At 38.8% G+C, this 14,919-nt stretch overlaps 1 long non-coding RNA gene across 3 annotated transcripts in view; it reads right to left on the bottom strand.

The window, feature by feature from the left end:
• Positions 1-8,890: 8,890 nt before the first annotated feature.
• LOC111093874 overlaps positions 8,891-14,919 on the bottom strand; it is a 54,861-nt gene continuing 48,832 nt past the window's right edge. For 2 of the 3 annotated variants that reach the window (XR_005353367.1, XR_005353368.1), the window contains exons 4-6: positions 14,419-14,680; positions 13,454-13,512; positions 8,891-10,455 (exon numbers count right to left, since the gene is read on the bottom strand). This is a non-coding gene — a long non-coding RNA (uncharacterized LOC111093874). The remainder of the gene's footprint in view (positions 10,456-13,453; positions 13,513-14,418; positions 14,681-14,919) is intronic. The other variant, XR_005353369.1, reaches the window with a different exon arrangement.

The following is a 14,919-nucleotide window of genomic DNA, read 5'->3' as shown; positions in this document are numbered from 1 at the left end:
GGGGTCCAATAGAAGCACCAGAATGTTCCAAAGCCCACAGATGAAAGACCACGGGCTCCTCTGCGAGCTGCAGGGACAGTCACAGGATGCAGAGGGCAGGGCTGTGAAAGGTGGGTGGAGAGGAAGTAGGGAGCAGGTGCTGGCCCTGGCACCACTATGTGGAGTTTGCCTTGTTCTAAGTTTGGTGCATAGGCAGGAAGAGCTTTGAGGAGGGAAGTGACGCTTTCAGATTTGCATTTTGAAGGATTGTGTTTGCTGTGTGGGTGCTGAGCTAGAGTGCTACTAGACTGTTAATGGGCAGAACTAGGCAGTGTTCCACCTGGGAAGTGACAATGGTCTGGACCACAATGCAGGTCATAGAGTAGACACATGGGAATGAAGCCGAAAGATTTAGGAGGTGGCCTTTGAATGAATGTGGGGTCAGGGCTTTGTGACAATGAATTTGAGGGCAAAAGATAAGGACTTCCCAAGATTCAGTCTAGTGGTAACATTCAACAGAGCAGAGAGGGTCGACATCAGAGAAACGGAAGGCTGAAGTGTCAGGGCACCTGGCGTGAGGCCACTGGGAGCCTTGACTGTCATGATCCTTGACTTTTTTGAAGTAAATTCTCCCTTTGAGAATCAAAGTATTAAAACATGCACATGTATAAGAACTTACATATACATATTTAAGTTCAAAGACCTCTTAAATCTCATCCATAGATCTGCTAGATTAAAAATCATTGTTATATATACCTAAGTTAGTGCAGTCAGGTGGAAGCCATCCACTGTAACACAAAGAAAACTACAAGAGCCATGGTCCACTAGATGGGTACAATTTCTGTGGAATTCGGGTTCCAGGGGTGACCATATACAGTGATCGGTCCATTTAAACATCTAGGACAATAGGAATACACACGCTCTCTCATCTGTTCATCAGAGTCTTTATAGAGACAAGGCTTTATATGCAAGAGAAGCCAGTAAATGTTCTTTTTGTTAACCACGTTTTTAGGTAATAATACCATAGAAGTCATCAAACATGCTCAGCCATCTCTGCAAATAACCTCCTGGTTCTGTTAGTAGCCAACCAGTGAATTATTAACTTTTTTTAAAGTATCTATTCCTTGGATCTCTTGAGGGGAACAGCATCTATCTATAGATGAAGTCCTGTGAGGGTGATAAAATTTTTTTTTTTTTCACTGTGAACCCTTCTTCCTCCTTGAATCCAAATCCTCGTGAGGACTGTATATGAGAGAAGTGAAGTTCTCTATATTGGTGGGCAAAATGATTCAAGGTGTGTTTCTTTGAGAGTATAAGAAGATTTTAAGAGTCATTTAAAAGTTTATTTCTATCCAGAGCATAAAGAACACTGACCCTATTCCTTGCTCCAGAGTCCCTACACAGGTCTTACACTCCTCAACAAGTAACACCAAGTCTCCTGCATCCCTTTTAGATCTTTACCCAGAAGTGAGGATTGCAACCTGGAGGTGAGCTGACTCTTGAGAATATGGTCTGAGCATCCAGGACGCTTCTTGCTTATGTTAGAAGTGATTAAGTTATTTCGTTTCTTCCCTTTACCTTCTGAGAATCTGAGAACCCAGTGGAACGAAGGGGCATTTCTTGTGCACCATTGCCTTTACACACTCCAAGTGAAGCCAAACACGGCCAAATGGTCTGTTACGGTGGGCATTTGACAGTTCTATTTTGTAAAGACCCTAATCCAAGTTTTTATTCCAGTGTGTCCAATGATTTTATAAAATTCATTATAAAGTTTTATAAAGGGAACTATTGGATTTGTGCCCTGTAGTAACTGTATTTGGTGTCTGTTTTTATGTTACCTATACAAATCAGTGGTCACTTAATGGAAATACAAAGGACCTAGGTCCTGCCTTCCCCCCTGCCCCCTCATTTTCATTGCCTTGGATCCTTTTCTTCCATTAATTAACCTCTTTTTCCTCTGGACATATTTGTAGTTTGATATCATTTTTAAAAAAGGAGAAGCTTTTTATGTATATATATGTATGTGTGTGTGATTTGATAAGAGGAATTAGTACAAATGGCTGGATCTGACTTTAATTGAACCCAATTAATGCCAGATAATTATTGGGGGCATTCTTTATGAAAAAGGCAAAAATATGTACCTTTATTTTTAGCAAAAAATACTTTTATAGCATAGTAATTTAATGGTAAAATGAAAATAAAAAATGCTTAGGGAATTCAGATGAAGTGCATGAACTCAACCAGGAGGCCTAGTATCAATATACAGATGAAATCTATGGTTGAACACAAATACCCAGAATTATCTTTTATATGAGTTATTTTTTGGTAGTAAATAATTTGAAAACACTAATCCATTCTAGTCTCTTCACTGTGCTACGTGGACCTTTAGTTATATTAAACTTATCTAGGGCTTAGATTCCTCTTTTGCAAGATGAGAGAGTTGGGCTAGATCAGCATTTTCCAACCATAGGGTGGAACCAAATAGTGGATTGTAAAAACAATTTAGTGAATTGCTGCCAGTGTTTAAAACATGAAAAATGAGAAAATAGGAAATATCAGAATGCGTCATTAACCCTAAGGGGAAGTATTTTTTGCAAAACTCACATTTCCATTTTGAATATGAGGTCCGGATTACAGTGTAAATAGTACTTTATTGTTGGGGTTAAAAGTCTCTGAAGAGATGCTCTCTAAGTCCCCTCCACCTCTCACACTCTAGTACACCATATGGGTCTCTGTCTGAGTTTAAGCTGCAGCTGATCTGTGACTTGCTTCCCATGGGAATCCTGCCTACCTTTGCCTTGAGATGTTTGAAATCCTTACTCAACCTGGGTTGCTCCATCCCTGGATGCCTCTATTCCAGACAGAACAACATTTCATCATCTTAGGAGTCAAGGGAAGAAACCCACTTCCAGGTCCCCAGACAACAATGCCTCCTCTCTGCCTTTTAAACACTGATAATTTGTTGTCATAGGTAGAGAGTATGTGTATTACATACAGGAAAATTAGTTTTTTTAACATATAATATATTTTGTGATTATGAAATAGCACTCAATTTATTGTATAAAATCGACGGTATAAAATGTTTAAGTTTTTCCACATCTCTTGGGTCACTATGTTGACCAGAGAAGCAGTGTATTTTATATTGCATATATCAGGTGGCACATTCTCTACCCTTAGTATAAATACTTTAAATCACTTCACATTGCAAGGAGAAAAGACTTGTGTAACCAAATTCTGAGAAGACGAGAGGAGCAAACTCTGTGCGCTGAATACTCTGTGCATCCGTGTGTTGCAGACACAGCCGTGGGCTCACAGAGCAGAATTTCAGCCAACCTGAAGACAAGGTAAAAATGCCAACTCTAAATCATTGTACCTTCTTTGACATTATTTTTATAATACTAATAACTTGTCTCAGAAAGTATAGGAGAAAATATTTACTTGTAATCAAAGAAAAAAGGCAGCATGATGTGCCATGGTTTGGGGAACCATGGTAGGGAGGCAGGAATGTAAAACCAGGCAGTGCGGTTCTCTTTTCTCCTATTCATACTCAGTGAAGGAGCCTTTTGATGTCATGGTTTCCAATAGTGGTGAGAGCCACTCCTGTCACCAATCTTTATTCCCAGGTTAAGGTGAGGACTTTTATGATGCCTGAACTGAGGTGGAATGAGAGATTTGCTGGTAAATGGCTACAATACCTAAGAGGAAACTATGCTATGTGGTGTCACATTTAGATCCTCTTTTCCTAGGTTGTGTTATTGTCTGGCAAATGAGATACTGGACTTCGAGTTAGGAAAACAGAGTGTTCACTGTGAATTGGGTGTTTTCCAGCTGTGTGGACTTGAGTAAGCCCTGTCACCCTTCTAGGCTCACTTCAGTTTCCCCATCTGTAGAATTAACTTTGGGACCTAATGCTTCCTTCTCAAATCTATGACTCTTTCTTCAATTAAATCCATAATCCCTAGAAGGGGGCAAGAAGATGATAGTATTGAATAGTGTTCCTAGTTAGAGGTGTTTTATGTATTATCACATTTCACACCCACAAAGACCTTGTCAGATGACTCCTATTTTATAATAGGAGATCTATTTTATAGATAGATTCAGAGAAGTCAAGTAAGTTACTCACATGTGTAGCAGAGGGCAAAGTTCAAGTTTGTCAGATTTAAAGGTTCTCTGTTATCAAGACCCATGATGGCCATTTCAACGAATTGTCCCCTCAGCAGAATAATCCTATTTTTCAGATTCTTTGGAATCAATTAGGATTAACTGGTATAGCCAGAGCATAGTTTTTGATTGTAGACTGTCTGTGTGGGTTACCAGGAGGTAGACTTCCCAAACAGCAGAGAGAGGAGGCAAAAAACCCCCAATGGGTCAACATCTAGCAAACTCTGAGGAACAGATCTGAGTTTGTGAATCTTAATTCTAATTTCTTGTGCACTTGAACCGCATCTGACTCATATTTTTCTCTAGAATATACAGAATATTCCATTTCCAGAACATACAGAAATATACTGGTGTCTTAGAGGACTTTACTTCCATGTTGATGGGAAGAGAGTGGTAGCTTTAAGCAAGTGGTAACACTTCTGGTCCCTATGAAATGTCAGCTATCTACCAAGCCAAATTATTTAAACTTGATTGTCTCTGTGTAGGAACATTGAGGCTGTTTTATTGGAACCACACCCCTGGGCTGGGAAAGTTGCTTCTGGGCCTCTGGATATTGGCAAGACATTGTAAAGTTAAATACTTCAGCAGAAAAAAAATGATGACTTTTCTATTTGTATCCTCACTCAAACTCAGCAACTACATGTTTTCCTTTTCAGGTGCTTTTATTTTTTATTTTTATTTTTTTAAGGATTTATTTATTTATTCATGAGAGACAGAGAGAGAGAGGCAGAGACACAGGCAGAGGGAAAAGCAGGCTCCATGCAGGGAGTCCGATGCAGGACTTGATCCCAGGACTCAATCCTGGGACTCCAGGATCATGTCCTGAGCCAAAGGCTGCGTTAAACTGCTGAGCCACCCAGGGATCCCCCCATTTTCAGGTGCTTTTAAAGGAAATGTACCACATTGGGTTCTTTACCCTTTTAAAATGTACGGGATGAAGAAAGCATTTTCCTAAAACATTTGGACTTTCCTAGACTGAGATACTCCATTTACATGAACAACAGACAAAGGGAGAATTTCACTCTGATGTGAATCTTAATGGAAGCCCCTAAAGATGTCTACAGTACAATAAAGCAGCCCAGCCCCCAGAAATGTAGACCTGCAGCCTCCTGTATTCAAAACCCTGACCTGGCATCCCAAGCAGGCCCAGGAGCAGGGACTGGCAAGCCAGGTTCCCAAAGGAGCAAAATTTAAGGAGGCACTCATTCTTAGGAGCCAGCTCTGTGTCTGTGTGACTCCGAGTGTACAGAGCTTTCTGACATTTGGCTCAGTGAGTGGGTCATTCTTAACATGGTGCTCGCTGCCAGGGACAAGCCACACGAGCAGAAGGTCAACACAATTAGGTGAGTACATCCTTAAATTTTGCACCCTAGGATCTTCCCTCATCCTAGTCCCAACATGGATCCCAAGAGATTATAGATTCCAGGTGGTTCTTCAAAGTAGCCCACACAGGGCACAGAAATGCAGAACATGGTTCTATAGTATATGAGGTCCCATTATCTGGTTCTACCAAACACCAGGTAGAAGCAAAAATGCTGATGAGAGCTCTCCATTGTTCTCTAACTTCATTCCTCCAGACACTGCTCAGGGCAAGGGAGAATTTAGTGAATGAAGAAGGAATGGTAGACTGTCCTTCTTCCAGGAATGCTCTATTTACTGGACAGGTGCCAGGTGCCTTGGAAATATTCAGAGCTTCTAACCCCTTGTGTGGTTATGAGCAGCCACCTGAAGATGTCAAGCCAAGTAAGCTGTGTCATCCTCACAGACACTAGAACAGGGAGCTTTGTCTTTCTTGATAAATATTTGACGAAGGCTTTAGAGAAGAAAATGGAATAATAATTCTCTAGGACTCTAATGTGCTTACTTAAATTTCTTCTGCTCTTAAAACATATATAAAATAGTACTCTCCTTACATATGTTGATGGAACTGCCAACCCACCATGGGGGGAGGGTGTGCACTTTGAGATGTTTCTCCAGTGATGCGAATGGATTTTGGCTCGTGTGTCCTTACTCTCTCACCGAGTAAGCCTCTTTTGTGCACTCTTGAAAGACTCAGTGAGGTCATGTGTCTACCGGGATCAAAGCTATAACCTTGACCTGTCATTACTCTGACCAAGTGAACTAAACTAACAGGAACAATAATGACAATATTCACTGACATATCTGACCTTCTGCTCTATGCAGCCACAGTCCTGGGTATTTTAGCGATATTACATGATGTAATCCTCATATGAGTCCTGTAAGAAAGCTGTTACTTAGCCAGCGCTGGAGAGAACATAGCTACCAGAAGAGCTGAATTCTCCCAGGGTCATAAAGCTAGAAGGTGGTGGAGATGGAAATGCATTTTGTTCCAACATCTGTGTTCTTTTGGCTCCCATAAAACCCTCTTAGAGCATTTTGATTTCATAAAATATAAGTAACTATTTCCCTGAAGTGAAATAAACCACTATGCGGTGGCGGTTTGATGTACATTTTTGTACATGCGGTTTGTTTCTATCCTAGAACCCAGGTAAAGAATGAGCTCACTCAGTGCAGCAAATGCACAGTTCTGCTTTGATGTTTTTAACGAAAAGAGCTATGACCACACCACTGAGAACTTTTCTCCCTTGACTTTGGGGCCAGAGGCCACAGTGCATCTCAGATGGAAAAGGTATGTCATACTTGCAGCCACATCTAGAAGACAATCACCCGATTATCTTGTGAAGACATTGCCCATAGATGCCCAACTCTGTAAATGTAAAATGTCCACTTTCACTTTAGGTTCCCTATCAAATTGGCTCTTTCAAAAAGGGTTCAAAAGGTAAGATTTCCCATAGCTCTCTTCTGAGGGGCAAGGGAAAAGTGAACACAGCAGAGGCCAAACAGGGGAGGCACGCAGCGAGGCAAACCTGACCAACAGCAAAAGTGGGAGTCCCCACCTCCATTCTCACTAATATGCATCCTCCCAGGGCCTTCCTCTTATGGGTCCCATTAGGAATATTTTCAAGGATTTATAATCTCTACAATTACATTTTCAAAGAGATCATGAGTGCTTTAATTCAGTCAATAATTCTGGGTGACTGGAAGAAATGTTTCTTAGTAGGCCTCTGTCAACATGCCTAATTGTCTCTCTGCTTATTATAGAAGAAATGATTAACTAGTGGAATAAGGCTTCTCCCCAGTCAGGATTTAAAGTGGAAATGAATTTGAAAAGCTGGAGTCAAACTCTGAATTTAATGATATATTTAAACTCAAGAAAAATTAAATGTAAAAGCTCTCGTGTTCAATTTTATCCTATTTCCGTGCATTGGGAGACTAGGTCTCGAAGTGTCTTACCCACAGTAGGTGCTCAATAAATACTTGTTTGTGGAGGAGGAGAAACAGTAGCGCAGGAGGCTGCTGAGGGCTCTTTACATGTTGTGAGAAGAGTATGTACAGAGTCACCTCTTCCTGTCACCGCTCCATCAAAATGAGAGATGACCTGCTGGCAGGAGGAGGGGGGTCCATCTACATTGGTGCTTGCTTCAGGTTTTGCCACAAGAGGGATGGCCTTGCCCACTGCTGAGGGCACAAGTCAGGCAGTCTGGAGCAGAAATCATTCATTGTCCCTTCTGGCAGCCAAGCGGCCTGAGTTAGCAGAGAACCAAAGAATTCAAAATTTTTCCTTGCTGCTTGCCCTACAAAAATGGAGAAAATCCCTTATATTTTCATCCCCTTAATGATTCGCCGTTACAACATTCAAACGCTTAGCCAGATGCTCACAGTTGCGTGCTCTTTTGGTGAAGAGGAGGCGGGCCACTGAAGCTACAGCAGAGGGCGCCACTCATGCAGAGCCCGCGGATTGTGGAACAGCTCTGACCTGTGATACAGGAAACTGCCAGGTCAGCTCAGAGCAGCAAGGGCTCACTCTCCACTCTACGCTTCCATCTCCACTGGAAACCAGCAGGCTGCTCAGTTCTTCAAAGTCCTACTAGAAGGCTTTTTAACAAACATTTAGAAAGTTCGACATTGTAGAAAGTTCTTCCTAACCTTGAGCTAAAGTCTACCTCTCCATAACCATTGTTCCTTTCATCTTCTTAAGAGACATACATAAAAACTATGTTCTCTTGCACGTGTATTTTAAGAAAGTTGAAATACCTCCTCGGTATCAGCTACTTCTTTATCCCATTTCTACAAAGCAGGTTACATGTACTCACCCTTTAAATATTTGAAGAGAGTTGCAATGTTTTATTTCAGTTGTTCTCTGATAAAGGTTTTAAGAAACTATGGTTACACCTTGGGTTAGTCAATAGGACTTTAGGAAGCTTATTAACTCTTTGTGGAGAAAATGATAGAAGCTACTGAAATCTCAAAGAGATACTGTGAACATCAAATCAGATATTATTTGTGTATATAACTTGACAGTAATTACCTGTTATATGAATTTAATCATTATCTTTGCATGCTTGTGAGTAACTAGCAGTTTTAACTGTCTGCAAATGATGTTAAGATCAGTCATTAATCCACACATTCATTCTTCATTCAACAAATACTTATGGCCTTCCTACTATGTTTCACAACTGACAATGTAGGGATGAACAAAATGAAGTACAACACAAATGAATAAACTTGAATTATTATTATTATTATTTGTAAAGATTTTATTTATTCATTTGAGAGAGACAGAGATAGTGACAGAGAGCATGAGCAGGGAGAGGGGCAGAGGAAGAGGGAGAAGCAGGCTCCTCACTGACCAGGGAGCCCAATGTGGGGCTCGATTCCAGGACCCCAACATCATAACCTGAGCTGAAGGCAGACACTTAACCAACTGAGCCATCCAGGTGCCCAATTCTGAATTATTCTTAAATATCTTTTTTAAACCTTCAACTTGCATTCTATCACAGTGATTATAAAGGTAAATATATATTCAAACACATACACACCTAGTGCCTGCACCCCATCCCTCACGCTGTAACACCCAGACTCCTGCTTAAGAGCAGATGAAAGATTTTGGTTTTCAAACTCACCTTTCCTCTTTGAAATAATACCTTTCTTTTATGAGAAACAAAACTGAGAAACAGATAAAAGAAAGGTGCAATGAATTACAGAAAGTTCATAAAAGGTAAACAGCTTACCATTCATGGCAAGACATTGATTTCCTATGGCACCATGTGGTCTCTTGTAGAAGCATTTGAATAGCCTTTGAGAATAATTCTTTGTTTCCCATTGTAGGTGCTTCACTTGAATGAATTAACAAGAATGCAAATTCTTTAAACACAATGGTATGTATAGTTCCTATTTCTGTTTTCGTTTCTCTTATGGCAGTTTATCTTTAGTCTATGAGGAATAAAGGTTTAAGGCAATAAAGCAGGTTATTTATTCCACATATCCTTTGAGTCTAGAATATAGACGTATATAGTCAAACTCCTGCACATGCAGTGTTAAAACTATCATCTTGAGTTTTGGAAACAAGAGATGATGACATTGTCAAAACATTGAAGGAGAGACAGTCTAAGAAGGGTTATTCCTTTCCTTGAACAATAAGTGCAGAAGGGAGTTTAGAAACAGAGCGACTTCATAATGGAACCCAAAAGCTACCCAGACAGTAGAAGTGCCTGGGCCATAGTGAGTGCTCAAAATATATAAATATATTATTTTTTGAAAAGGTAACTAAAGATGGCTTATCTTTATAAGTTTTATTTTTAAATGCTTTTCAACATTAGTAATTTCTAAAAAACAAAGTAATGTATTCCTTCATTTATGTAAGGGGATCTATAGCTTTTTAGATGTGACCTTCCCACTATTATCTATGGTGGACTACTAAGATCAAATTTCATTCCCCAGAATTCTTATTTATTATAAAATATTACAAACATATTTTCTCTGATGCCCGCTGTACTAAAATTAATATGTCCATATGAATGTGTGCCCTGGGCCATCTTGTGGAGAAGACAGGCAAGCTCTGCTCAGTGACCATTGTCCCTCATGCCCATGAGGTGATGGTGACACGCTGTGGCACCTGCTCTCCAAGCATGGTCTCATTGTCAGACAACACAGTCAGTGAAAAGCAAAAATTCCGATATGTCCAAATAGTGGAACTAGTAGACTTTGATTGCATTTTTTTTTCTGGAATTGCATGTCTTAATGCAAATGCAAGATCCTCTTGAATAACCTCAGCTGATACCTAAATGGGTGATACCAAGGTTCCTGTTCAAGTATTTTCTAGCTTCACCCTAGTGTGAACAAGAAACAAAGATCCTTTCTTCACACATTCAAGCACTTCCCTTGGAAATCAATACGTCCAGTCAAGTCCACATGGCAAGTGGGATGCTTGCAGAAGCAGCCCATCCATTCCTCCTGGGGAGTTAAAATAAAACATGTTTCCGTAAGTAAGGTAGAAGCCTTTGCTTCTTTCCTTTAATTAATTCTAGCACTCTTTGTGTTTTCAAAACTGCAGGAAAATAAAAAAGATATATACTGAGATAGATATTGCTATATAAAGAACATACAATGTATTTCATAGATGTGTTTATTTCATATAGAAGGGTTTAGGACTCTAATTTTCAGATGCTAATTTGTGACATGTTTAATCATCTTTCAGATAAGCCCAGATACATAGTTTATAATTAAAAACAACAACCCTGACAAAATTTTGATATTGGTAATAAAAAAGGAATTGACATTTTAGAACCTAAGATATCTGACACTAATTGCTGAGGACACTCATTCTCTTGTCAGATTATCCTAATTATGCTGTGTACCCTCAGAAGCTGAAAAGAAAGAGAAATGTCTTTGTCATTGAAATAACATCCTATAATAATTTTAGTTTTACTTCACTATATGCCTCAAATATGACAAATGTATATATTTTTATTAGTTGTGCTTAGTCCTGCATACTTGCATTTTATATATTTCTGCCTTTATTAACGTATGATTTTTACTATGTATGGGGTAAATGTATTAAAATCATGATTTATTTGCTATGTCTCTTCTTTTTCTCTGCTGACTTTATAGGAATATTTAGACTATACTGAAAAATTATATAAACCAAAACCTGAAAATTTGGATTTCAAAAATAATTTAGAAGAAGCCATGATGCAGATTAACTCATGGATTGAAAATAAGACAAAAGAGACCTAAGACTTCTCCCTCTTAATCTTCTCCTTCCCTTCTTCTTTGGAAAAATTTACATTCAGTGAAATGCTCCAATTTAAAAAAGTACACTTGGACAGTTCTGGCAAATGCATATGAAGACACAAAACATGCCCATCGTCCTGAAAGTTCCTTCATGCCACCAAGCAACCACTGATTTGATTGTATTGTCAGAGGTTAGTTCTGTCTGTTCTAAAGTTTTAAATAAATGCAAAAATAGAGTATGTACTTTTTGTGAACTGCTTTTTTCTTTTAGCATATATTTTTTAAAGATTTTATTTATTTATCCATGAGAGACACACAGATCGAAAGAGAGAGGGAGAGACACAGGCAGAGGGAGAAGCAGGCTCCATGCAGGGAGCCTGACGTGGGACTTGATCTATGCTGAACCGCTGAGCCACCCGGGCTGCCGAATTGAACCATTTTACATTCTCACTAGCACTGTATGAAAGTTCCAGTTGCTCCAAATCCTCTCCAATTTTAGTGTTATAAATCTGTTTCATTTAACTATTTCAGTAGGCTATAGTAGTATCTCATTGTGACCTTAATTCACATTTCTCTGATAACTAATGACATCGACTATCATTTTTCATATGTCTCTTAGCCCTTAATACGTCTTTCCTTATTAAGATTTTTCAATTGGGTTGTTTTCTTTTGGTTGTTGAGTTGTGGGAACTCTTTACTAACAATTATTTGGAGACAAATAATTTTGTCAGATGCATATATTGCTAATATTGTCTCCTAGTCTGTGTCTTGTGTATTTATTTTCTTAACTGTTTTTTTTTTTTGATGAACAGAAGTTTTTAATTTTAATGAAGTCCAATTTATCATTATTTTTCTCTTATGGCTTGTGCTTTCTGTATACTCTCTAAGAAAGTTTTGCTTATCCTACGGTCACAAAGGTATTCACTTTTTCTTTTCCATTTATTGTTTTAGTGTTTACATTCAGGTTTATGATGCATCTCAAATTGACTTTTATGTAGGAGGTGAAATAAGGGTAAAGGCTCTTTCTTTTTTCCATGTGAATAACTGGTTGTTTCAAAATCATTTGTAGATAATCTAAAGACATTTTTCCTTTCATAAAATGAAAACCCATGACAGTTACTTATTAATTTTACTATTGAGAAGTGAGGAGGCATAAAAAGCATAAAATCTTTCTTCTGCAATTTCCCAGTGATCTCTTTTGCTTGATTTGAGCAGAAAGTCATTGTCAGATGACAGTGGTGATCCATAAAACCACCTACTCTGACATTCATGTTTTCAGCAGAAGAGGAGGAGAAATGTCACAGGAAACCCAAAGCTGAATGGTTAATGTGTTAGTATCTCTACACCATCTCTTACCTGGGTATCTCAATCATCATATGAATTAATTCAATTTTTTAACTTCAACAGGATTCCTAACTTTTAAAATCCCTTTCCTATCTGTTAAATGGTGGTGCTGGTGAATACTCTTACAATACTTCATCTACATCACAGACTGTTCTGAGTCTTCACATTTATAACATCTACTATCTCATCTAATTCCAGTGGGAAGAATTCCTATCCCATGACTGATCAGTCATGTTTCTCTCTGTAAAGGTGAAATGCAGATCCTCTTGTCACCCAATAGCCTCACAGCGTCCCATCATCAAGTGCTGGTTAACCCATCTCTGTGCCTTTCAGAGAGACCACACTAAAGCAGTGGCTTTCAGGTTGGATGAGGTAGTCTCGTGTCTTTATTTTACTCTTCAAGGTAATCCTCAACAATTTTGGCCTTAAAATATGTTGAATTGTTTCTGGCTTTCGGCATGTAATTAATTTGCAAGCAACTATTCTAACTGCATACTCAAACAAGAGCAGAGTTAATTTACAAAATGTTGCTTTTGCTATTAAACCTTTCTTCTAAATTCTCCATAGTTTTTTTTACCCTACCTGAAAATACAAACACTATTTTTTTTGGCATGACAAGTTGTAAAATTAAGAAGTATAACATATAGACCTCGAGAAGGTTTAAAGCAGGTTTGGGCTTTGGGGTAAACTTAAATCATTATTAAACAATTCACTACTTGCCAACTGGAAATGAGGTAGGTGAAAACAAGGAATTAACACTTTCAGAACTAGTGGGCAGGTCATTTGGAAAATGGGTGTGATCTTCAGTAAAGCCAAACTGGTGAACAAGATTCACAATCACAAAAAAAGGTTTCAGATGTTGTCTTGCTCCTACCTCCAGTCTATTCTTCAGTTTTTTTTTCTTAGCGTCCCATAGGTGTCCAAGATATCAGGCTGCAACCAAAATAAGACATGTTATTTAATAAGAAATAATAGATTTGCATAACTCAGTCCCTGAAGTATCAAATGTGTTTATTCTCTCAAATGTACTAGCAACAAATGCCTGAAATTACTGGTCAACTTAAATTTTGTTATAGTCAACTATAAAAATAAAGAGGGTTTATAGTTCTGAATAAAACATTTTTATGCAAAAGAAATAGTGAATGACTTTAAGGAAAAAAAATAACCTTCAAGCCAGAGTAGTCACATCTGGAAGTATCTAGTATTCTCTTTCTAAAGAATATTGTCAGCACATATTGGGGTCATAAGACATAGAGTGAAATTATGTTCCTTTTTTATTGCTGATGGGTTTTTTTTTAATGCAGATTCCAGGGCCACCTTCCTGATGATTCTGATTCGCAAGAAGTGCTTGAGCATTTGCATTTTTAAATAGCCCCTGTAGGTCATTCCAAGGATCAGCCCAGTTGGGGGACCTCAGAATAAGGAAAATGCAGTGGAGATTTTAGCAGGATTCATAGAGAAATATTTGAAGGGTAAATATACCCAAAAGGGGATGCATCTACCTTAGGAAAGAATTAGGCAATTGGAATCTTTAATTTCTCAGTAAAATCTGGTCCATTTGATTTACATACACAATGCAGGGATCTTTATGTCATGTTACCTAGTCTGTCATACAGACAAACATAAAATATGGTTGGGGTCTTAACTAAATTTCCTTAAAGGAGCTTCATTATATGCAACTCACCTAGCACTTCACTACATTCTTAGCTGTTTTGGACTACTTTGTACCATGCAACTTGATTCTACAGATTCGTCCAGATTAGTCATATTTTACTTGATCTGGAAAGATTTCTAAGTTCTGTTCTTGAAAGGGCCTATTTGACTTTTAAAAAATTTTACCGATAAGATCTTTTGGTGCATTTTCCCTGGCTCTTTGAAGTGAATTAACTGCTTCTGGGCATCAAACACATACAGTTGAGTGAAAATAACATATTGAGAGACACTCTGTACTTCAGGGCCTGCTTTGTTGAGACGACTCCTCCTTTCAAATCATTGCAACAGTGATCACTCAGATATTTCTGCTGAAAGATGAACAGATTTCGTTTTGGTCACGCAACACGGGCAGTGATGGAGGATGACTATAAGCATGAATTTCCCATGCCTGAAATGGAACAGCAAGAAGAAATTGGCTTTGTTATTTTCTTGGTTTTTCCTTCTACAGCCCCAGAGCAAAGCAGAGCAGAAAATGCAGCCACAATGACACTTCAGACCTGGCTCTGTAAGGGAGCCTTGGGCACAGGTCCTCGCAATGCCCACCGCCACCAAGGGCCACCTGAGCATGGTCGTCGTGCTCTGCAGTGAGGACATCAGCCTGGGACAGGGGAACCATTGGCCTTCGCA

Source organism: Canis lupus, chromosome 1 (assembly GCF_011100685.1).
Source record: "Canis lupus familiaris isolate Mischka breed German Shepherd chromosome 1, alternate assembly UU_Cfam_GSD_1.0, whole genome shotgun sequence".
In the NCBI taxonomy this organism is placed as follows: domain Eukaryota; kingdom Metazoa; phylum Chordata; class Mammalia; order Carnivora; family Canidae; genus Canis; species Canis lupus.
The sequence above is the reverse complement of the archived record's forward strand: the minus strand, read 5'-3'. Positions and strand labels throughout refer to the sequence as shown.